Source organism: Euphorbia lathyris, chromosome 3 (genome assembly GCF_963576675.1).
Source record: "Euphorbia lathyris chromosome 3, ddEupLath1.1, whole genome shotgun sequence".
Lineage (NCBI taxonomy): Eukaryota > Viridiplantae > Streptophyta > Magnoliopsida > Malpighiales > Euphorbiaceae > Euphorbia > Euphorbia lathyris.
This window is the reverse complement of record NC_088912.1, coordinates 106174998-106201561: the sequence shown is the minus strand read 5'-3', so window position 1 is coordinate 106201561 and position 26564 is coordinate 106174998. Positions and strand designations below refer to the sequence as shown.

At 37.2% G+C, this 26564-nt stretch overlaps 1 long non-coding RNA gene across 1 annotated transcript; it reads right to left on the bottom strand.

Annotated features, from left to right (window-relative positions):
• Positions 1–2047: 2047 nt before the first annotated feature.
• On the bottom strand, positions 2048–3666 carry LOC136224873 (uncharacterized). Its single transcript, XR_010686653.1, has 3 exons — positions 3535–3666; positions 3243–3303; positions 2048–2720 (listed from the first exon to the last, which is right to left on the bottom strand). It is a non-coding gene; the product is annotated as an uncharacterized lncRNA (long non-coding RNA).
• Between the last annotated feature and the right edge of the window lie 22898 nt (positions 3667–26564).

Here is a 26564-nt window from a genome sequence, read left to right as displayed (position 1 = left end):
TTTGCAGAAAAGAGAGAAGAGAAAAGAAGAGAAGAGGAGGGGCAGAGAAAAACAAAGTTGTGAAAGCAGTAAGTGCAGTGATGTAGATGAGGCCATTTGTGTGAGATATTCAATAAGTATTAAATAATAGGCTTCATGCATTCCAACAACCCCAAATTTTTTAAAAGTTTTAAATTATTATTATATAGTTATATTCAATAACCTTATATTTTTATTCAATTGCATTAAATAACCTTCATTCTTGTCCAATTGTATTTAATAATCCCAAAACTTCAACTGTCCTCATAAACTTTCAAAACTTCATTGGCGTTTTGTTTTTGATATGTGGTGGAACGTGTCATTCACTTTGTACATCAAAGAAATCGAAAGTTATTCAATGTAAGTAAACAAAAATATATATCAATTGAAACTTTTAAAAGTTCAAGGATGCTGTTAAAATTTGGACCAATTTCAAGGGTAAAAAATATATTAGCCTAAAATTTGGACATCCACGTATGTACAACCTGACTATCACATGTGAGCTACAACTTTCCAAGTGGTATTCCCCTTATTGAGAATTAACCCATCGATCCAAGAATAGGAACAAATAGCAAGTAGTCAATCATAAGAAGTTTGTGTAATCTGCGCCTACTTGATTTCCCCAATGTCCGATATCCAAGTGGAGGAGGAAGGAGAACCCACAATGTTGTTCTGTAAACCCCCAACATATCAAATGCGTGGATCGATTTTAGGTGGAGGCGGAGCCCATACTATGGGTTGCGTATTAAACCACATATTTGGATTGAAGAGAACTCGGATGTTAAGATAATCCTATTGGGGAGCTGGAAAAGATGGGGCCAGGTTGGCCATGGCAGCAATGACAACTAAGACACTCATGAACAAACATTTTTAACAATACATCAATTGAAATCATTACAATCCTAAAATTCTCCCCTATTGGCATCATCTTTCAAACAAAGACCAACAAACAAATAATAAATTACAGTAGCTACAAAACTCATAGGAGATATACTAATGAGGTTCCTAAGCATATAATAAGCAAAACTTATTACGATAGTTACGAATCCAACAACATAGGTTAGGAGTAATTCAGATCTTTAGAATTCTCATCAAAACATAAAATTCCCATTTGTGTGAGATATTAAAATAGTATCAAATAATAGGTTTCATACATTTCAACAACCCCCTAAATTTTGAAAAGCTCTAAGTTAACCTAGTGCTGACTGACCAATCCAGATCAATACTCTCGTGTTCTCCTACATAAATTTATTAATTAATGCAGCCAGCACGATGCTTTAGAAACACGATGGACATAGTCATCATTTTTTTTGGGAATGGAATATTTCATACCTTTATTCTTCCAACAAGGATGTTGTTCGTTCTACATGCCTTCATTGTTTTGGCAATCTCATCAACATCTCCCCATCTTACATTCTCAATCCAGTGAATCCATTATGATTGGTGGTTTTTCTCTTTACCTTCCACTTGATTCTGCCTCTTTTTCCAAAGCAGTCCATTGAATCCATTGAATTTGTTTTTTTTCTCTTTATCTTTCATTTTGATTCTGCCTCTTTTTACAACAAGTAACAGTCATCACCATCTGATCCTTGCTTTGGATTTTCATGAACTAAAGACAGGACGCAAAATAAGAATTTAGATATAAAAGTAGATTATTATTCTAATTATAACAAAACAAATCAAAATAGTCAACAAAAGAGGGATATCAATTATTTTCATCACATTTATTAACACAGGTTGCTTTATAGATATACTATGTTGCAGGGAAACTCTTTTTCATTATGGTTTCCCCTTTTCATTTCATTTCAGGTTCTTTTATGTTTTCTAGTTGTACTTTTTTAGAAATTCACTCTATTTACTTGGAAACAATGGAAATACATATTAAGTTATCAAATGGAATTAAATTGACTCTCTTTATCAGCATTGAATCAAACAATTTAAATTAAGAACATCCCATAAAGATGCAGAGACCATAGGCTGATGAAATGTAGATAACATTCAAATCAAGTTACATTTCAAGCATAGTTGGCATAGTCTTATCATAGACAAACTAATTAGGATAGAAACGTCTAATAACAAAAATTAGCATACCAACAATGTTTAAAACAAAGTTAAGAAATTTCAATCAAATTTCACTTAAAACATAAAGTTGTATTAGTTAAATAGATTGTTGAGTAACTTGTTTTTCGGATGGAGCACATTCTGTGATATCTTGTTCTTCCGCAGGAGCACATTGTGTCATCTCTTCTTTAAAAGGCAACTTCTCCGGTTCACTCGTGCTCAAACCAACACAACCAGACCCTATATCCATATAAATTTGTTCTCCAGGCAAAGGACATTTCTTTCTATACTCGGCGAACTCTTTAGTTGTCTCATTCAAAGCTTTTTCATAGCCATCTAGGAGATTTCTGGTCATGTGTAGTTCGTCTTTCAGCCTAGAAGTCTCCGTATGTCTTCTCTGTTGCTCCTCCATATTCACCTTGTGCAAATTTTGAACCATGTTTTTCTGATGATCGAACTCGCTAAGCAACATTTGATGTTGCATACTCAAGTTTTGATAAGCCTGCTCTTTCGCATGGTAGGACATCCTAGCTTTTTCCAATATTTGTTGCATTAGCTCGATATACATATGGAATTCGGATGGTGACTTCAAATTATTATCCCAATGTCCAGTTACAATCTCGTGATTCTGCATCCCTGAACTAATAAAAGGAGTTTGTGAAGCTTCTATGACAACTATAAGACTCTCAGAACTACCACTGGAAAGCCCACCCTGCTAGCTCATATAGAAAGTAATTTCCAAATAACATCAGTCCCTATGTGAATCTCTTCCCCACCAGCCAGAACCAACAATGGACCATGCATTTTATAGTATTCTTTCTACACTTATAAAATAATTAATTGATTTTAATATGACAATTAATTAAATTGAATTATAATTGGTTAGAAACAAATAAAGTTCTCAAACTAGAAATTCAATTGAATTGGAAGACTATTACTTTTCCGCAAATATTATAATTACATTTATAATTACAAAGAGTCTTTTTTGACAGTTAGAAAACAATTAATAAGCTGCAAAACTCATTACCAGTAAAGCATGGAATATAGTGATGCTATTCCTAGCATTCAACTCATATTAGATAAGCATCCATTAGGAGTAATATAGATCTTCACAATTCTCATTAAAACCTAAAATTCAACTAATGAAAAGTCCAAAGATTTACCAGAAAGAGTTATGCAAAAAATCAATAGCTTTTAAGTAGTTGTTCGTAAACAAAATATTTCCTGCAAAAAAAATCATTATAGAATCAAAATCCAATGAGCAACAAATAATAAATGCCAATAAAAACTCAAAAATAACTTGGAATTGGCCAATAATATTTTCATCTGTTGAGATTCTGAAAGTCATGGAGGTTATTAATAGTGAAGATGATTTTGCAGGATTCATGACCATCACTTGATGAGATTCTAAATGCTGATTTATTTGGTTTTCATAGATTTGATTTGATTTGTTACCTGGGAGATCGGTTGAGCCACTTTCTACACGGGGTAAACCCTAATCGCACACCATCAACATGACAGCAACTTTCCAGATTTGAGATCTCTCTGGGGAGAAGAGAAGAGACAGGCGGAGAAAACCAAAGTTGTGAAAACAGTAAGTACAGTTATATAGGGGAGACCATTTGTGTGAGATATTTAATTAGTATCAAATAATACTTCATACATTCCAACAACCCCCTAAATGTTTAAAAGTGCTAAAGTACTCTCTATTCTTATATAATTACATGCAATAACCTTAAATTCTTATCTAATTGCATTCAATAACCTTGTATTTGTCCAATTATATTCAATAATATCAAAACTTCAACTATCCCGTGAACTTCCAAGAGTTCATAATTATTTATATATTTGGAGTTTCTTTTTGACATGTGGCGCAACATGTCTCTCGCTTTCTACATCCAAACGATTCTATTCAGAAATACGAGGTTTGCACATTAATGAAGGAAAAAGTACTATATTTTTTAGTGATGTGTCTGCAGAAGTTCAAAATAGTATATTGGGGTTTCTTCAATTCTCAGCAGGTTCATCACCAGTAAGATACTTAGGTGTGCCTTTGATTTCCACTAGACTTTCTCGAGTGGACTGTAATGTTTTAGTGGAAAAGCTTACTTCTAAGATTGATGCCTGGGGTAATCGTTTTCTATCATATGGAGGGAGGTTACAATTGCTAAAGTCCGTCTTGAGAAGTATGCAGGTTTTTTGGTTGTCTGTGTTTATTTTACCTAAATCTGTCATACAAGATATTGATAGGAAATGTAGGAATTTTCTATGGGGAGGTAAAAGTGATTCAAATAAGGGGGCTATAGTGGCTTGGAAGGATGTGTGTACGCCTAAAATGGAAGGAGGTTTAGGGGTGACTGATTTGCAAGTTTGGAATCGTGCTGCAGTTGGAAAGTGGATTTGGGACTTGGTAAGTTTGAAGTCTACCTTATGGGCACAATGGGTTATTAGAAACAAGTTAAGGAGATTGAGTTTTTGGGGCATTACTAAGCCTTTGGATGCTAGTTGGTGTTGGAGGAATATTGTGAACATAAGGACTGATTTTAAGCAGTTTTACAAGTATATTCTTGGTGATGGTAGCTTGTTTTCTTTTTGGCATGATCCTTGGGCTAATGGCTCTAGTATTGTTGATTTATTTCCTCATCTAAATATGCAGGATACTGATGTGGCCAAAGGAGCAAAAGTGGTGGATTGTTGGAGGAATAATAGGTGGTTTTTGTCTAGATAATGTAACAGAGGCTGCTTGGGAATATATTCAACAATTTTGAGTGACTGCAATGAAGGATAAAGTGTTTTGGACTGAGGAAATTTCTGGTGTTTTCTCTGTAAGGTATGCTTATGAAGCTCTGCGAGTTAAACAAAATAAGGTGTCTTGGTGTCGTTTGGTGTGGGGAACTCATCATATTCCTAGGATCAGTTTTACTCTGTGGCTTGCAATTAAGCAAAGATTGAAGGTTAAAAGTAGACTTTTTCATTTTGGAATTGTTGCTGATAAATCTTGTTGTTTCTGTGGTTTAGCAGATGAGACTGTTCCACATTTATTTTTCTCTTGTCCAGCAATTCAACCAGTTTGGAGGGAGATTGCTGTTAGATGCCGTGCTCCACTTGTTAATGTTTCTTGGTTTGGATGTGTGGCATGGTTATGCAAGAAGGCTGTAGGTAAGACTCTCCTGGCTCATGTGAGATGTTTGACTTTTGCTGTTGCAGTTTATGAGATATGGAAAGCTCCTAATATGCTATGTTTTCAACAAATTCAGCCACAATATGGAGGTTTGATCAGGAATATTTTGTATACTGTTAGGAGTCGGCTTTGGTCGGAAAAGAATGCTGGTAATAGTGTATGGGGTTTATGGTTTTCAGGTGTGGATTTAGTCTAGTTGGTATTGATTCTGGTTTTTGTTTTGTTGGGTTATAAAGTTGCAAAGCTTTGTTCATGTACTGATTTCATGTACTGGTGTGTTTTGATGGTTTTGTTCTAATATCAATGTTTACTTTTCCAAAAAAATCAAACAAGAAAAAAAGACCATTTAAAACTTTTGAAAGTTCGGGGGAAATGAAACGTTTGGGCCAAGTACATGGAGCAAGAGAAAATAAAAGAGTAAAATTGAATCATAATTTTATGGGTAGGTAATTTATTAGGCCCCTCTCTAACAAATTGTTTAATCCTTCTATTTTGTAAAACACATTATAAAATCTCTAAAATGTGTTACTCTTAACATGTTGGTCTGTCGGTCTATTTAAAAAATAATAATTAACTCTTATATTTGGGTTAGACAAAGACACATAAAATAACAGAGTAATAAAGTCATTTTGTATCCTAATATGACTACCTTGTAAAATAATATATGTTTGGTTAAAAATTTAAATAATAGTCAGAAGGACTAAACGGTTAAGGGTGATAAAAGATAGGGACCTCATAATGTATTTTTTAAAATAGGAAGACTCAATAGTATGTTGCGCAAAAATATAGAGACTAATAAATTATTTATCCTAATTTTATTAACCCAATTGAATTCGTGACTTTTTTGAATTTGAACGTAAAATTAACTTAGCTATGAGATATTTTGACACTTAAACTGAATAGATTTTAGGGATAAAGACCAAATTTAACCCTAACGTTTTAAGAATAGTGCCGATTTAACCAATAGTCAGAAGGACTAAAGGGTTAAGGGTGATAAAAGATAGGACCTCATGATATATTTTTCAAAATGGGGAGACTAAATAGTATGTTGCGAAAAAATATAGAGATTAATAAATTATTTATCCTAATTTTATTAACCCAATTGAATTTGTGGATTTTTTATATTGTTAATATAGTATTCATACTAATTTATGATATCTATAGGGAAAATTACAAAATTGGAACAAATGGGATGCTCATTTATATATTTAACTCATTTACTCAATCTAGTACATATCGTTTTTGCCAGTTTATCATATTGTTATTGTCGCTTTTAAAGGTGAAAGGCGCGCGCGAAAAATGTAAGTATATATTGTTTCTCTGCGTTTTCCATGAAATCACTTCACGTAGTCGATGATTTCGTGAAGATCTGCGATGAAAGTGCCTGAAACGTGACGATCTGCTTAGCGAATCGATTATTTCGTGAAGGTTGCGAGTAGAAAAGTTATAAACCTAACTGAAATTGAAAAGAGATGAAGAGAAAGATATTTTTGTATATATGAAATCAAGAGGATTACAGTATTTATACACAAACAATTACAATTAATACTGAAGTTTACTTTCTATGTCTAAAGACTCTAATACCCCGGTTGATATCACACTGTTATAGACAATGGTATAACCTCTGTCTATATTACACGATTATAGACAATGGTATATATATTCTAACAGCCTCCCCTCAAGTTGAGATACTCTGAATTTCAACTGGCACAACCATAATCTGCATAAGTGTACAGCTGCATCTTATGCAAAGCTGTGGCCATCTGAGGTCTTGTCAAAGGCTTTGTCAGTAAATCAGCAATTTGTTGAGAAGAACTCACATAACTATATGACAATCTATTTCAACATATTTCATTTGCTCATGAAATACTGGATTAGCTGCTATGTGAATGGCCGCGTGGTTATCACAATATAAGGGAATAGGCAACTGTGATTGATACATGAATTCAGATAATAAGTATGACAACCATTTCAGTTCACAAGATGTTGTGGACATAGCCCTGTACTCTGCTTCAGCAGAGCTTTTGCTGACTGTTCTTTGCTTTTTGGACTTCCGAGACACCAAATTTTTTCCTATAAAAACACAGTATCCTGTTATTGACTTACGTGTGATTTTGCACCTTCCCCAATCTGAGTCACAGTATGCCTCCCTGTTTCACAAATCAGCTGCCACACCATAGAACAAACCAACATTAATTGAATTCTTCAAATATTTCACCACATGTATTGCTGTCTCCATATGTATTACTGTTGGATTGCTCATATACTGACTCAATTGTTGTGTAGCAAAGGAAATATCAGGCCTTGTGAATCCAAGGTAAAGCAACCTGCCAACCATTCTTCTGTATCTCTCTGGTTCAGTGTATAGTGGAGAACCTTCATCATCAAGTTTAACACCTGATGCAAAAGGACTGGTTGGCAGGTTGCTTTACCTTGGATTCACAAGGCCTGATATTTCCTTTGATCCATAGCAAAATTATATATGATACCATTTTTTTGAGTAAAGGTAGATGAACTGACCAAGGAGATCCCAACTAGGTCGGCACCCCCTGGAGAGCCCCTGAAGCCAACACCAAATTTATTAAAAAGAAAAGAGAAAAGAAAAGATAAAAATTACAAAAGAATCCACCTAGGCGAAACGGTAAGTGTGCCGTCCTGCCAGGCTGCAAAAGAAATCAGAAGAACAAAAGCTGGGGAGCTCATCCCACCAAACAGGAGCATCTGTTGTTCTACTGTAATTAGCTAAAGAGTCGGCAATCTTATTTCCTTCCCTGTAAATATGTGAGGCAACCACTGCAGACGAGCTGAGATGTTGCAAACAGTAAGACCAATCCTGCTCAAGGGTCCAGGGAACCTCCTTAGTGCAACTACGTATAATCCCCACCACGTAAGTTGAGTCACTTTCGAGCCAGATTGGTGTCCATCCTCGCATTATTGCCATCTTTATAACATATACCGCAACCGTAAGCTCTACCACATAGGGGGCGGGTGGGATCCAAGGCGAATGCAAATGCCCCCTGAAACCTCAGATCCGAGCTTCTGAAATCCCTCCACAACCAGCTTGACCTGGCCTGTTCACAACGGATGCATCTATGTTGATTTTTGTCCATCCCAGCGAGCAAACCGGTATGATTCTAGGGCAGTGACGCCGAGTGATCTCGATACCAAGTTGATCGAGCAGCTGCTTTTCAACCAGAGAATTCCCGCAAGATCCTTGTCCGAAGCTCGCTGCTTCTCAGATAGCTTGCCAAAGCCTGCGAAGACACCAGAAAATGCTAGGCTGCTGTTCTTCAAAACAACGTTTGTTTCTAGTAGTCCAGAGGATCCCAACGGCACTTACAATTACTGCCGACCAGAGGACCCTCACTTGTGAGCTGAACCGCTATGTGGAGGCGCTTTGAATCAAATCTGCTAAATTGGTGGTTGTGATTTCTGTACCAAATAAAGAACCAATTCCTCTCCAAATTTCCGTTGCAAAGCAACAGTTGATAAGGACGTGATTAAGTGTTTCAGTAGCAGCCTCATAGAGGAAACAACGAGATACAATATTCATACCTCTCAGTCGAAGTCTGTCGTGAGTAGGGAGACCACCACGAAGAGCTCTCCAACAAGTTAGTGACCTGGACGGCGGTATTTGTTTCCTCCAAAGAAAGTTGCACCAAGGCAGCACGCTAATGTGTGGGTTGAGCCAGACATAAAATATCTTAGTAGTAAAGGCACCCGTGACTGAAGGAGCCTAAATGCAGGTGTCCGTTGGCTCCTGGCCTCGACGAATCTCCCGGATGCAATCAGCAATGTCGCTAGGTAAGTGAGGCATGTTCTCCCAACCCGTATCGACCAGAAAATCATCCACCCTGTCAAGGCATCTCCTCCGCTCCTTCAGCGGGATACCAACCCTTTCTACAACAGTTGGATTGATCGAGGCACTATTCCAAAAGTTTGACTATGAGCGCCTGCCAATCCACTGATAGGGGTCAAAAACCCCTATCTTTGGGTACGGTTTTAGGACGGGTTTTAGCGTTATTTTGTTAATAAGCGAGCAATTCTCGCATTTAAATGCTTTTGTGTGAGTTAGTTAGAAATTGGAAACGTTTTATTTTACTTTTCGTTGTTTAGGCCCGTTTTATGATCAATTAAGGCAAATACGGCCAAAATGGCATGCATATTATAATTCCGTTATCTTTTGAAGATAATTGATCCGTCAAAAGTCGCACCAAACGAAGCGTTTGCTCAAATAAGCGATTGGCGGGTCAATTTAGCCCTTGGACTAATGTTGTTTGGAGTTTGTGTGCGTGTGCAGGTTAAAACATGATCAATTTCAGGCAAAAATCGTGTCTCGGGGACCCCCGGCAGTCGCTCGGCGAATTGAGCATCGGCGCGCAGCCCGGGCGCTGCTCGGCGAGCAGCCCAGGCACTGCCCAGGCACCGCCCAGGCACCGCCCAGGCACTGCCCAGGCACCGCCCAGGCACTGCCCAGGCACTGTGCCTGCTCACCGAGCAGGCTGTGCCTGCTCGCCGAGCAAGCCACCAGAGGCCTGCTCGGCGAGTAGGAGCCTGCTCGCCGAGCAGGCCGCCAGGCGCCTGCTCGGCGAGCAGGGGGCTGCTCGTCGCGAGTAGCCCTGCTCGCCGAGTAGCTCGCCCTGCTCGACGAGCAGACCTGCGGGAATTGGTCAAAAAGACCAATTTCGCCCCCATGATGCCACGATGGACCCCACGACTTCCTACATCAATAAGGACACGAATTAGGTCAAGAAAAGGGCCCGAGCCGCGTCTATAAATAGAGTTTTTCCAATGTAAATTAGATATCTTTTTCCTTTGTAATTTTCTTAGCTTTTCACCTTGAGAAATCCTCTCCACCTCCTCCATATCCTTCAAACCTCCATTGAAGACACCTCCGAAGCTCCATTCACCGAGGATTGCTCAAGCTTCATCCTTAAATCCTACAAAGACGCCTGCATTGGTAGACAGGTTCCCTGAAAGGGATTTTTCTTCTTTTACATTCTGTCTAGCCTCTGATACATGCTATGAATTCTAGGTTTATTGTAACTTCGTGACAATGTTTCCATCTTTGATATATATAATAGTTCTTGTTTATTCAATTGTTTTGATGTTTTAATCTTTGTCTTACGCTTTGTCTGATTGGTTTAACTCATTCGATAATCCCAAAATTAGGTTGGCACATATTGCGAGCTGAATCTGACCTAGTCAGTGCCTATAGGATTGACGACCCTATAGAAGATTAAGCCCAAATTACTGAGCCTTAGAGCTAGTTTCGGCCTTACAAGGGAATCACGAACTAGGGACTTTAGGAGGATAGGTCGGGTTAATCACCTTGGACACAAGTGACTTAGGTTTCAATTCAATTGTTTAAACATTCTATTTTCATTATCATCGTATCCCTTCATGTTCCTTCGGTTAATTGCATTGGTAAAAAATCACTTAGGAGTAGTTTAACTTAATTAGGGGTAGAGTAACTCAATTAGGCGTAGAATAACTTAGTTAGAATCAGATAACTTAGCTAGGAATAGCGTAATTCAACCTAGGAGTAGATTAATTTAAACAAACCAACTCAAAACCCCCTAAGCCTAGATAACATCCGAGATCGAGTAGCTCGGTACTTGCAGAAATAAATCCTTTGGACGATAACCTGGACTTAAACCAGAAATTTATTACTTGATAACGACGGGGTACACTTATCCCTTAGTGAGTTCTCATCTAACCTTAGGTGAGGGCGCATCAAGTTTTTGGCGCCGTTGTCGGGGATAGTAGATTAATTCTATAAATACCCGACAACCGCCAATCATCAAGTTTTTGGCGCCGTTGCCGGGGATTTATTTCTTCTGCAATATCGAACCAAAGGTCGATTTGTTAGTTTAGGCATTCATTGTAAATATCTTTGTTTATATCGTCTATACTTGTTGATATATAATTTCTTTATACTTTTCTATACTTGTTCATATCTGTATACTGTTACTTATCAACCTTTGTGCTAGAACTTCACTTTTTCTCAGCATTCTCTGATCAATGAATTGGCAAGAAAAAGTCGAGTGGCAAGCTCAAAAGTTTACTATCCCATCAAGACAATACATTCATGCCCTGGAGAATGAGGCTCCCAATCCCTCCATGGTCGACTTAAATGAGAAAATGGATATCTTGATGGTGAAACTGAGCCTCAACACCAATGAAAGTGTAAGTTTTGTGGGTAATCACCAAAGGTATAATTCTAACCCCAATTCTTACAGCTTTTATGGTAGTGATTGGAGGAGACCTCAACACTCAAATCTGTCCTACGGGAACCCTAACATGTTGAGGCCTCCAAATAGGTTTGTTAATGAGCACAGGGAAAACGAATTGGGAATGTTCCCTTACGAACAAGCAAGCCAAGTTCCTCCAAAACGAATTGGGAATGTTCCCTTACGAACAAGCAAGCCAAGTCCCTTACAAACAAGCAAGCTCGGTACTTGAGCAATCCTCGGTGAATGGAGCTTCGGAGGTGTCTTCAATGGAGGTTTGAAGGATATGGAGGAAGTGGAGAGGATTTCTCAAGGTGAAAAGCTAAGAAAATTACAAAGGAAAAAGATATCTAATTTACATTGGAAAAACCCTACTTATAGACGCGGCTCGGCCCTCTTTTTGACCTATTTTCGTGTCCTTATTGGTGTAGGAAGACGTGGGGTCCATCGTGGCTTCGTGGGGGCGGAATTGGTCTTTTTGACCAATTCCCGCAGGTCTGCTCGCCGAGCAGGGCGAGCTGCTCGGCGAGCAGGGCTACTCGCGACGAGCAACCCCCTGCTCGCCGAGCAGGCGTCTCGCGGCCTGCTCGGCGAGCAGGCTCCTGCTCGCCGAGTAGGCCTCTGGTGGCCTACTCGGCGAGCAGGCACAGTGCCTGGGCAGTGCCTGGGCGGTGCTTGGGCAGTGCCTGGGCGGTGCCGGGGCAGTGCCTGGGCTGCTCGCTGAGCAGCGCCCGGGCTGCGCGCCGATGCTCAATTCGCCGAGCGACTGCCAGGGGTCCCCGAGACACGATTTTTGCCTGAAATTGATCATGTTTTAACCTGCACACGCACATAAATTCCAAACAACATTTGTCCAAGGGCTAAATTGACCCGCCAATCACTTCGTTTGGTGCGACTTTTGACGGATCAATTAGCTTCAAAAGATAACGGAATTATAATATGCATGCCATTTTGGCCGTATTTGCCTAAATTGATCATAAAACGAGCCTAAACAACGAAAAGTAAATAAAACGTTTCCAATTTCTAACTAACTCACACAAAAGCATTTAGATGCGAGAATTACTCGCTTATTAACAAAATAACGCTAAAACCCGTCCTAAAACCGTACCCAAAGATAGGGGTTTTGGACCCCTATCAAACCTCCTCGCACTTAAAACTTTACTTGTCCCCAAGTAAACTAAAAAAAAACTAAACCCGCAATCACAAGCAAGCTAGAAAACCTCCCGGTTTGACTAGGTGCTTGACACAATTTCGAGCATCTGTAATTACATGCATTCGGAAATACAAAGTAGAGACACGATATCAAAAATCCGCATTTCAATTATCATAGGTCATAGTTTTAAGAAAAAAGAACACATGTTCAATTAAACGAGCTTGAGGGGATCGCTAAGTAAAACACCTCACCATAGGTAGTTCACTAATTTCACACAATTTTGGTGGCTAAAGTGTTTACTCTCGGCTTATGTTCTTGCTTAGGATTATGTTGATTTTGCACGTTCATCCGCGTTCCTCTACTATGCTATATGATTCCGATGATATCAAAAACAGCCTCTAATCGGGGTTGTAATGTGGTTAGAGGGTTAAAGGTACAACAAGGGTTAATAGTTCTAGTGCTACAAAAACTAAGTTTAAATGTCTTTAGCAAATATGAAGTGACTGAGTTTTTTATTCATCCCTTATTATTTTCTTTTTGGGATGTTTTCTTGAGACGTTTTTTATTTTTAAGAACTGGGGAGTGAAGTTCTTCCCTTTTGTTCGTCTCTTTTCTTTTCTTTTTCTTTCTTTTTTTTCTGTTTTTCTCTTTTTTTTTTCTTTTTGGCATAGTGATGCTCATTCACTTCTTAGCCTTTTGGCTTGCTACTGTAATGCCATAAACAAAGATAAAGCGCTAGAAGAAAATAAAGGCTCTATTTGAGCTTTGCACAAGAAATTGGGTTAAGTAGCAAACCAAGTTGTGGTTTGCAAAAACAGGTTAGAACGAAAGAAAAATCTATAAACTACAAAAATATAGGCTCAAAGGGGCTTCCTAGAGTGGATGAAAAAGAAAAAATAAGGTAAATAAAATGGTTAATTCTAATGAGGCTGATTCATCGTTTATCATCTCAAACCATCGCATGTAGGTTCAACACAGTATTAGGTGCAAAATCTGTAATCTTCCACAAGTCAAAGCTTTCACACAAAAATGTCAAGAAAAAGAGCTTTTTGATGTTCGCTCTTAGGCTCAAATTCAACTCACAATTCTTTGGGTTTCAATTTTGTGTTTACTAGTTTTCTCCAAACTCAAGTTTAATGTCACATGCCTTCGATTCTTAAGTTATCTACCTAAGTAATGATTTTAGCATTTCTTCAAATGTAGGGTCTAAATGCAAACCTTAGCTCATGCTTTTACAGATACAAGAGTTGTGTCCCACACCTAAACTAGTTGTCATGCAATTTTAGATTCGGTTCTCAGCCCTCAAAGACAAATAACGAAGTTTAGATTCGAAGGAGGTTCACGGTTTAGGTCCTAAACATGCAAAACCTAAATAAAACCCGGAAAGCGCAAAACTAAACTAGACAAGACGCAACAAAAATTTAAAAATTATACAATTTTTGTAAGTTTGTCTACCCCTCCTCACACTAAAAATATGCAATAAGTTCCAACATTGCATCACAAACCATAGAGTACAAGTGCAAAAAGTTAGGGTGGAGAAGACAAATTACTGATTTTAGCGCAATCGCCAAAAGCTTGACGATTTGCGGTGGCAAATTTTTATTATTATTATTATTATTATTATTTATTTATTTATTTATTTATTTCAGCTTCGTTCGGGAAAAAATCCCGAACCGCTGCTTATCTCGGCCGAGCAGCGGGTTGGGCGCAGTGCCCAGCGGCGGGCTGGGCGCAGTGCCCAGCGGCAGGCTGGGCGCAGTGCCCAGCGGCGTGCTGGGCGCCAGCGCCCTGCTCGCCCCGAGCTGGAGTGCCCAGCTCGGCGAGCTGGGCCTCTTGGGGCAAAAAAAAAAAAAATTTTTTTTTTTTAAATTTCATTTTAAACCTGAAAACTTTAAAATAAAAAATAAAAATAAAATAAAATAAAAGAAAACTAAACAAATAAAAAAAAATATTTATTTATTTATTATTATTTTTTTTAAACGAACACTTTTAAAAAAAACGTAAAAGAAAACTAAAAAGACTAAAATAAAAGATCAATGTATAATCTAAATAAAACAAACCTGAAAAGTTTTATTAAAACTTGGGTTGCCTCCCCAGAAGCGCTACGTTATAGTCGGTGAGCTTGACATAGAATTCCCGCCTAGGTGTATGCTTCTACTCGCGTTAGAAATTCAAATTCCTGAATAAATAATCCGTACCTGCAAAACGGATTATCAGTTTCAAAGAATTTTAATAAAAACAACGGATAAAATTTAAATAAGTTATGAAAAAATTTAGTTTGCTCCCTTTTTGATTCTCTTGGTAAATCAAAGAGAATGGAAATTTCTGGACTTGGAGCAAAACCGAACTCTTCTATTTTTGGATTCTTCTCTAGAGGCTCAATTTCAACTGATTCCTCAATTAATATTGAATCAATTAATATTGAAACTTTCGGTTTCTCATAATTAGGGATCAGTTCTTCATTGTTAATGGGAAAAGATATTACCTTATCAACCTGACCTACCAAATTGGGTTCTTTAATTGATTCGTCCGCGGTTGAATCAACTAGGATCCCTTTTTGTATGCATAAATTTTTAATTGAGGCATACAAATCGTCAGTTTGATCTTCGTGAGTAGATAGAAAGTTAAGCAAATGCGTAATAGACTCCTTATTTCCATTGTTTCTAGCCATTTTCTCAAAAAAGAAGAATCATTAGAAATAACAATAAAAATTAAAAACAAATATTCACAAAAAGAAAAGTATAAAGGATTATATATAAACAAGTATAAACGATTATAAACAAAGGATAATAACAAGGAATGCCTAAACTAACAAATCGACCTTTGGTTCGATATTGCAGAAGAAATAAATCCCCGGCAACGGCGCCAAAAACTTGATGCGCCCTCACCTAAGGTTAGATGAGAACTCACTAAGGGATAAGTGTACCCCGTCGTTATCAAGTAATAAATTTCTGGTTTAAGTCCAGGTTATCGTCCACAGGATTTATTTCTGCAAGTACCGAGCTACACGAACTCGGATGTTATCTAGGCTTAGGGGGTTTTGAGTTGGTTTGTTTAAATTAATCTACTCCTAGGTTGAATTACGCTATTCCTAGCTAAGTTATCCGATTCTAACTAAGTTATTCTACGCCTAATTGAGTTACTCTACCCCTAATTAAGTTAAACTACTCCTAAGTGATTTTTTACCAATGCAATTAACCGAAGGAACATGAAGGGATACGATGATAATGAAAATAGAATGTTTAAACAATTGAATTGAAACCTAAGTCACTTGTGTCCAAGGCGATTAACCCGACCTATCCTCCTAAAGTCCCTAGTTCGTGATTCCCTTGTAAGGCCGAAACTAGCTCTAAGGCTCAGTAATTTGGGCTTAATCTTCTATAGGGTCGTCAATCCTATAGGCACTGACTAGGTCAGATTCAGCTCGCAATATGTGCCAACCTAATTTTGGGATTATCGAATGAGTTAAACCAATCAGACAAAGCGTAAGACAAAGATTAAAACATCAAAACAATTGAACAAACAAGAACTATAATATATATCAAAGATGGAAACATTGTCACGAAGTTACAATAAACCTAGAATTCATAGCATGTATCAGAGGCTAGACAGAATGTAAAAGAAGAAAAATCCCTTTCAGGGAACCTGTCTACCAATGCAGGCATCTTTCTAGGATTTAAGGATGAAGCTTGAGCAATCCTCGGTGAATGGAGCTTCGGAGGTGTCTTCAATGGAGGTTTGAAGGATATGGAGGAGGTGGAGAGGATTTCTCAAGGTGAAAAGCTAAGAAAATTACAAAGGAAAAAGATATATAATTTACATTGGAAAAACTCTATTTATAGATTCGGCTCGGGCCCTTTTCTTGACCTAATTCGTGTCCTTATTGATGTAGGAAGTCGTGGGGTTCATCGTGGCATCATGGGGGCGAAATTGGTCTTTTTGACCAATTCCCGCAGGTCTGCTCGTCGAGCAGGGCGAGCTGCTCGGCGAGCAGGGCTACTCGCGACGAGCAGCCCCCTGCTCGCCGAGCAAGCGCCTGGCAGCCTGCTCGCCGAGCAGGCTCCTGCTCGCCGAGCAGGCATAGTGCCTGGGCAGTGCCTGGGCGGTGCCTGGGCGGTGCCTGGGCTGCTCGCCGAGCAGCGCCCGGGCTGCGCGCCGATGCTCAATTCGCCGAGCGACTGCCGGGGGTCCCCGAGACACGATTTTTGCCTGAAATTGATCATGTTTTAACCTGCACACGCACATAAACTCCAAACAACATTAGTCCAAGGGCTAAATTGACCCGCCAATCGCTTATTTGAGCAAATGCTTCGTTTGGTGCGACTTTTGACGGATCAATTAGCTTCAAAAGATAACGGAATTATAATATGCATGCCATTTTGGCCGTATTTGCCTAAATTGATCATAAAACGAGCCTAAACAATGAAAAGTAAATAAAACGTTTCCAATTTCTAACTAACTCACACAAAAGCATTTAAATGCGAGAATTGCTCGCTTATTAACAAAATAACGCTAAAACCCGTCCTAAAACCGTACCCAAAGATAGGGGTTTTTGACCCCTATCATCCACCAGAAAGACTCAGATGTCAGAATGCAGTAAACACCTTTAATGGAGGTCCAGACTGATGAATTCATTAACATCTCCCGCGGAATTCCTGTAGTGAGAAACCGAGAGCGCATCAACCTGTGGAAAAAGGAATCCGATTGAAGAATCCCCCAAGCTAATTTCCCTAGTAGAGATTTGTGAAGCCTAGCCAGATCCTTCATGCCAATACCCCCTTTATCAATGGGCTGACAACAAAGCTTCTAGGGAACCACAACAAGTTTACGAGAATCAATTGAGCCTCCCCAAACAAAATTCCTTATACAGCAAGTCAATTTATTAATCAAAGCGGATGGCCATTTATAAATACTGAACGAGTGGATCAGGCTGCCACTGATAATCGAGCTGACAAGAGCAGTACGGCCCGCCAAGTAGGTGTCTAGTCTTTGGGGCACCAATGAAAAGCGGTATGCCAAGGTACCTGAAAGGGAGAGTGCCCCTGCGCATGCCAATCTGATCCATAAGAAGTGTGTCGGCCTCTCAGAGATGCTTGGGCCAAAATAAATTTCATATTTGTGCCAGTTTACAAGCTGCCCTGCTAGAGAGCCATAAAGTGAGAAGGCTTCACTTACCGTTTTTATGTTTGCCAGACTAGCCTTGCAGAAAAGAAGAACGTCATCCGCGTATAAAAGATGAGTTGGGAAGTTCATAGAGTTGGAGTATCCCATTGCTGTAATATTGCCAATCTTATATATGTCACCATAACACCACATGTAATCGATACTATCCCGATTAGGTTAATACGAGATTGATATGAATTTTTTTGGATTGGATTACGGTTTAATCATTTTGACACTAATTCAAAATTGACATGACATGATCATAATACAAACTCAATAATTGCAACATGTAATATTTAAAAAAAAAAAAAAAATATTTGCGCAATGCGCTTACATGAAAAAAGAAAGAAAAATCTCCACCAGACCCGGATGTGATTCGACTCATGACCTCCCAAGGCATAGGTAAGCTCTCAACATGTGATATTTATGTTGCAAGTTTTTGTACATTTTTTTTATTGGGATTAGGGTTAAATTTAACCATAACGCTTCAATCAAAGTGCAAATTTAGCCCCTAATGTGTGAAGTGATGTAAATTAAATCCTAATTTTTTCAAGGAAGACCAATTTTAGCCAAACGCTCTTGAAAATTTAAAAAGACTGGTTTAATGTTATTTAATTATCACATCGTATCTTCCAAATAAGTTTGTCAATAAATTGAAGCAGTTTCATATATTTTTTATTTGTTGTTTATAACTATATTTTTTTTTGGTAAGAAGGAAAGAAAAAAAACAAACAAACAAAAACCTAACCCGGGATCAGTCTAGGAAGACTGACCCCAATCCTATCCTCAAGAAGAGAAGGTAACAGAAAAGAAGGAGGAACGGAAAGGGTAGAAACACCTAACATCCCCCCATGCCCAGCAGCTGCCAAGCGATCCGCCACGCGGTTTTGCTCCCTATAAATATGGGAGAAGGTAAGAGAATCGAAGGCAGGACGAAGCCTCAAGATGGCTTTAATGAGATTCTGACTCTTAAGACAAACAGCATGTCTATCCGAAATCCTGTTGATAGCCTCCAAATTGTCAGACTCCACCGAAAGTCTTTTAACACCCATGCGAATGGCGAGTTTAATGCCAGTCAAGATCCCCCAGAGCTCCGTAGTAAAGGAGGAGCCCGTACCTAAGTTATGGGTAAACCCAGCCAGCCAGGCGCCACCAGCATCCCGAAGAACTCCACCAGCAGCAATTCTTCCATTACTAAGGGCAGGAGCCATCCGTATTCAACTTGACAACCCCTTCCATGGGCTTCCTCCAACCAACTAACTGGACCTCTTTAACCGGGGAGGGGTGAACCAGGGGCTCTCCTTCAAAACTCTTTGTAATAACAGAGAGTTTTTTCGAGAAGTAAAATCGGAGGTCAGGAATAAAGACAGTCTTCTCAGCAAATAACTCTTCATTCCTCCATTTCCACATTTGGTGACAAATAATAGCGAAGAGAATAGCCCCGTGCTCCATACTGGCCAACAAATTCCCATTAACGCCTTCAGAGAACCAGTCAATATCAGAGAACCCCATAAAGGAAGGAAGGATGTGGTGAGGAAGGACCCCTTCCCAAACCTTTCTACTATTCGGGCAATCCCTCAAAGCATGGCACAAGGTTTCCACATGGCCGATGCATCTGCTACAGGCACCAGATACAACCAAGTGCCTTCTGTGTCTATCTGCATTCGTGAGGCTCCTGTCTTTGACTCCCACCCATAGGAAACTCCTAATGCGGTAGGGGACTTTGAGGGCCCAAATGGACTTCCAAATTTCCAAGGGAGGATCAGCCCTATTAGGGGTAAAAGCTTCATAGATTTGCAAGAATAAGAACCATTATTAGTCAAGGCCCAGCAGTGTCTGTCCTTATCCTCCTCCTGATTACTAATCTTCACACCTTGGAGGGTCTCTAGGCTAAAAAAGGAGTCGAACTTAGACCAGATCCAGTCTCCCTCCGAGTCCACCACATCAGCAAATAACTATATTAATAACACTCTAAATATTTTAGACAATTTGACAAAAAAAGTTGTGATTAATTTATGTGTAGCAGATTTAGTTTTTAGCATTTTAACAGAATATTTATAATGTTTTTTAGTAATAAACTAATAACGTAAAGTGATAGTAAAATACTATTAAAAACATGTTTTTTCTAATTTTCGATAACTAGGACTAAAATTGATATTACTTGGAAATATTATAGTTAAATTTGCACCATTTTGTACGTTAAGGTTAAATCAGCACTACACTTAAAAACATTAGGGTTAAATTTAAGACTAATATTTGGCCCAAACTCTTACAGTGAGAGACACCGTGTGTCACATGTAAATTTTTTTATAGGTAAATACTTAAGAGCTTTTATAAATTTAGAGGACAATTGAAGTTTTGAGGCTATCGAATTTAATTATATAAAGATAGAAGTTATTAAATGCAATTGGACAAAAATAGGAGGCTATTAAAGATAATTAGACAAAAATAGAAGGTCTAATTTAGAACTTTAAAACTTTAGAGAGTAGGTAAAGTTTGAGAGTAAGAGATGCCATCACCTATATAATTGGACTTCCACCTTTGCTCTTCTCAATGGCCGAATAGCAATTAGGGTTACCTAGTGTTCATAGATATCTCCTCTGTGAGATCTGAATAGCAGATAGCCCATATATCAATTATGGATACGGTTAGGATTAGGGTTTATCTTCTCCAGAAAGTGGCATAATCAAATATATAGAAATCGATGGTTAGGATTAGGGTTTATCTTCTCCAGAATGTGGCATAATCAAATATATAGAAATGGATGGTTAGGATTAGGGTTTATCTTCTCTAGGAAGTTAGCATTCAGCAATGCTTTTAGGATCTGATCTCTAACTGCTCGGTGGTCGGGTAAATTTCCAATCAGAATCAATCTTAATTCGGTAGAAACCCTTCCTGAAGAAAGAAGGGAGGAGCATCAAGTGATGGTCATAAACCCGAAAAAATCATCTTCCAGATTAATAACCTCCATAACTTTATCTGCTAAAATATTATTAGCAAAAAAGGGTTGTGTTTGTTTACAGGTGAATTGAATAATTGTAACTTCTTTATGTGTTTTTGTTTTTTGTTGTTCACCAAGCCATATGTATTTTGATCTTGTCTTAATCTTTTCTGCATGAAACTATCTTGCTTAACAAATCGAATTACTGCTTACAATTGTTTATGGTAAATCTTTGCACTTTTTCTTTGTTGGGTTTTATGTTTTAATGGCAATTCTGAAGATATAATGAGTTTTTGCAGCTACTCGATCTTATTATATGTGTTTACAAATGTTGTATCATTATTAATCTTTCTGTAATTACTTGTTTACTGTAGTGGTTTTTTTAAAATGATTATGCCAAAAGGTGAGAATTGGGGATTGTAATTGTGATTTCAATAGATCTATTTTTAAATGTGTTTGTTTATGAGTGGCTTACATAAGCTGTCTGATTTGTTCTATAATGATATGATTATTTGAAACTCTATAAGTTTGTTTTAAATTGGATATACTAATTTTTGTTGTTAGATGTTGCTCTCTGGTGTGTTTTTCTATATAACCTAGCTATCTGATGTGTCAGGATAATATGATTACTTGAGATTGAAACCACAAGTTTGCTTATGCTTCTTTTGTTATGATAAATTTTTTTATACAAATCAAGATTGTTTGTTATTTGCTATGATGAAACTATGCTGGTGATGCTTGATCTTAATATTATCTAAATTTCATCAGACAATTATCTTTGTTGTAATTTCATGCATTTCCAACTGGTTGAGATTGCTGCTTTGGGAGTAACCATTTTTAGCTTAATTTGCAATGGAAAAAATTGCAGAGTCCAAATAGGTGTTTGTTCATTTAGTAAAGCATTTGCAATTGTTCATTTTAGTTTGGAAATGCTAGATATTTCTCTCAAAATACTAATTTGTTGTTTGTAACAAATGATCATGAAGTTGGTGGTGTCTGATTTTCTGAAATGGTATTATTGTTTTGCTTCAATCTAGTTGCCTACTTTTAGGGAGATTGATTCAACTCATGTACTTTTTATGCTTCTTCTGTATTCTTGTTTGGTATTTTCTGGTAATAATTCATTGCATTTGTAATGCCTTTATGTGGATGTCTTAGATTACCCATTTGTTTTATTATAATTACAACTGCATCCTGCTTTTAGATGGTGATCCTTATTTTTGCATCTTGTCTGTAGTTAATGGAAATCCAAAGCAAGGGGATTCAGATGGCGATAATTGCTCAAGGATTTTTTTTTCTAAAAAAGATGGATGCAGCAATGGGGATTCAGATGCTCCATCATCTGGTTGTTGCAAGAAGAAATTTAGAGCAGGTGGCCATTCAGCTTTAATGTCCATTCACTATGTGCCTTGACAAGGTTGATGGCTTTGACAAGTTGTGGTGGCAAGCATATGTTTCTGCTAATAAAATTTTTGCACATAGGGTTATGAAGGTTATTAATCTTGAAGATGCTTTTGTATAGGTTCATGACCATCACTCTATGGTCCTCCTTACATTTTTGAGGAATTTTTCCTACCGAGTTAAGCTTGGTTTCTTCATTTGTAGTTCATTTTCCTCGTCGGAAATTTACCAAACTCTACAAGTTAGAGACGAGATTATGTAAGCATTGCTCAATGCTCTGATATAATTAGTGGAATGGTTTTTGTGTTTTTAAGTTAGAGTTTGATGCAATGAAACTAATTTTGTTCTAAATTAGTAAATGAATATGTTGTTCTAGAAATGTGCACCCAGTGATGTTCAATTTCCAATTCCAAATGATTATTTGGAGTTTCTCATATTTGGAGTTTGCCCTCGAATTCCATTCTTAGACAACTAAGAATAGTTTAAGCTTCCTTGTAACTTCGTCGTCAGATTGAAGAAAATTACTGGCTCGGCTCTTTCTTAACTCTAACAGCATAACTGGTGGGACTCAATCAAACTGTTCTTCTAGAAACAATGGGATACTGACGGCACCAAACAAATCTTATTTTTAGATTTAGTTTCAGACAAATCAATCTACTTAATCTTATAATTAATAAATTTTGATAACTTTTTTAATTGTAATATCCTTTCAAAAACCGAGCACACACATAGTATGCATATCATGTGATTTTATTTTGTTTAATCCATTATTTTTTTCAATTAAATACTTATAAGCCTAACTCCTACCAAAGTCGTTGAAAAAAATAATAATTTTGTCCTTATCTTATAAAACAGGTTAATTTTGTCCATTCATAATGTTTTTGTAATTTTTATTTTGATAATAGAAAATTTGGTTTAATTTTATCATTTTCAAAATAATTTTGAATAAAACGTGTCCACGGAATTTATTAGAAAATGATAAAATTGAACCAATATTTTACTGCAAGGATACAAAATTAAGCCATTTTATAAAATGAGAGGGAAAATTTCAATAACCTCAAAATTAAAAGTGGGGTTTTCCTAAAAATAAATTTGATCCATAGCAAAATTATATATGACACCATAACACCACACGTAATCGATACTATCCCGATTAGGTTAATACCAGATTGATATGAATTTTTTTGGATTGGATTACGGTTTAATCATTTTGACACTAATTCAAAATTGACACGACATGATCACAATACAAACTCAATAATTGCAACATGTGATATTTTAAAAAAAAAAAAAAAATTTGCGCAATGCGCTTACATGAAAGAAGAAAGAAAAATCCCCACCAGACCCGGATGTGATTCGAACCCATGACCTCCCAAGGCATAGGTAAGCTCTCAACATGTGATATTTATGTTGCAAGTTTTTGTACATTTTTTTTATTGGGATAAGGGTTAAATTTAACCACAACGCTTCAATCAAAGTGCAAATTTAGCCCCTAACATATGAAGTGATGTAAATTAAATCCTAATTTTTTCAAGTAAGATCAATTTTAGCCAAGCGCTCTTGAAAATTTGAAAAGACAGGTTTACTGTTATTTAATTGTCACATCGTATCTTCCAAATAATTTTTTCAATAAATTGAAGCAGTTTCATATATTTTTTATTTGTTGTTTATAACTATATTAATAACACTCAAAATATTTTAGACAATTTGACCAAAAAAGTTGTGATTAATTTATGTGTAGCAGATTTAGTTTTTAGCATTTTAACAGAATATTTATAATGTTTTTTAGTAATAAACTAATAACCTAAAGTGATAGTAAAATACTAATAAAACATGTTTTTTCTAATTTTCGATAACTAGGACTAAAATTGATCTTACTTGGAAATATTATAGTTAAATTTGCACCATTTTGTACGTTAAGGTTAAATCAGCACTACACTTAAAAATATTAGGGTTAAATTTAAGACTAATATTTGGCCCAAACTCTTACAGTGAGAGACACCATGTGTCACATGTAAAAATTTTTATAGGTACATACTTAAGAGCTTTTATAAATTTAGAGAACAATTGAAGTTTTGTGGCTATCGAATTTAATTATATAAAGATAGAAGTTATTAAATGCAATTGGACAAAAATAGGAGGCTATTAAAGATAATTAGACAAAAATAGAGGGTCTAATTTAGAACTTTAAAACTTTAGAGAGTAGGTAAAGTTTGAGAGTAAGGGATGACATCACCTATATAACTGGACTTGCACCTTTGCTGATGTGATATTGGTTATGAAAAAAGAGATAATAACCAAATCAACAAGTTTTCCCGATCTATCTTAAGGAATTAATAGAATCAAATAACAAACATAAATTGGTGATAACAAACCAATCCCAAAGAATTAAAGACAATGAAAGGAGATCTAACCTTACACCTTCGAATAATTAAATTGGAACCTGAGTGTTTGGCGATTCACAAGTACCTTACCAAAATACTTGTTCACGATCAAGATAATATTGCAAGAAAATGATGACCTGGTCTCTCAAGCTCACAATAAAGAATTCAATCCCGGATTGAAAATAATTTCCAAAGGAAAAGAAGAACTTTTGTTCATAAAAATATTGATTTCTGATTGATGAAAATAATGAAGAATACAAGCCTTTATATAGGGTACAAAATAAACCTAAACCTAAACTAAAAAGGAAGTTGAATCCTAGTGCACCAAGGTAAAAGAAATCCTAATTAGACAAGGAAAAACATTAAATTCGTTTTTGTCCTTTAGAGCCCAATTTCAGCCCACTAATTAACATTATTTGGGCCTTTTAGTTAGCTAGAAATAAGCCCAATCAAACCTATAAGGTTATAGCATTAATTTTAATGAGTCCCAATGGGTTTTGCACATGCCAAACACATGCAAGTCCAAAGCTTCTCTTAAAACATGATCAACCTTTTTACATATCATTATTATGGGCTTGGGCTTGGATACAACACAAAAACACACCATCTTTAATGACTTTGCTAGAATTCATTCCTTGTTTAAAGAAGCTCAAGATGAGTCCATTAAGCATTTGTTGGTCTTTCTTTGCACGATTCTTCGTCATAGGTCCAATTGACAGCTCTAATGGATCCCTCATGCTTCTACTGGGCTCCTTAACTCCAAGCTCCTTTGTTCCATGCTCTTGTGCTTTTGATATCACATCATTCCCTCTCTCTTGAAAAGGATTTGTCCTCAAATCTTCATCTCCTACATGAAACAAAGATAAATCAGCCACATTAAAAGTTGCATGCACACTATACTCACCTGGCAAGTCGAGCTTGTAGGCATTATCCCCAATTCGTGAGACTACTTGAAATGGACCATCGCCTCTAGGATGTAGCTTTGATTTTCTCTGAGCGGGGAACCTTTCCTTGCGCATATGCAACCACACCCAATCACCGGGTTCAAATAGAACACATTGTCGACCCTTGTTAGCTTGCTTTGCATAATGCTCATTCTTCTTCTCCAGTTGTTGTTTCACTTGTTCATGTAACTTAAGCACCATTTCTGCCTTTTTCTTTCCATCTAAACTTTTCCTTTCATCAACAGGCAAAGGGATCAAGTCTAATGGTGTCAAAGGATTAAAACCATAAACAATTTCAAATGGTGAGAAGTTAGTAGATGAATGTATAGCCCTATTATAAGCGAACTCAATAAATGGTAGGCATTCTTCCCATGACTTAAGATTCTTTTGAATAACTGCCCTAAGAAGTTGTCCTAAAGTTCTATTTACTACTTCAGTTTGACCATCAGTTTGAGGGTGACAAGAAGTAGAAAACAACAGTTTAGTCCCCAATTTATTCCACAAAGTCTTCCAAAAATAGCTTAAAAACTTAGGATCTCTATCACTAACTATACTCTTTGGCATCCCATGCAGACGAACAACCTCTCTAAAGAACAAGTTAGCAATATTAATAGCATCATCAGTTTTATGGCATGGTATGAAATGTGCCATCTTAGAAAAGCGATCTACAACCACAAATATGGAATCATTACCTCTCTTAGACCTAGGTAAAGCCATCACAAAATCCATGGATATAGCAGTCCAAGGTTCATTCGGCACAGGTAATGGAGTGTATAAACCATGAGGCATAACTCTAGACTTAGCTTTCTTACAATTAATACAACTAGCACATATTCTTTCCACATCACGTTTCATATGAGGCCAAAAGAAATGTTCAGAAATCATGTCCAAAGTCTTAGCAACCCCAAAATGCCCCATCAAGCCTCCACCGTGGGCTTCCCTCACAAGAAATTCTCTATGTGAACATTTAGGCATGCATAATCGATTATCTCTAAATAAGTAGCCCTCATGTCTATAAAATTTTCCAAAAGCAGTAAGTTCACAAGCTTTATAAATAGATGCAAAGTCTAGATCATCAACATATA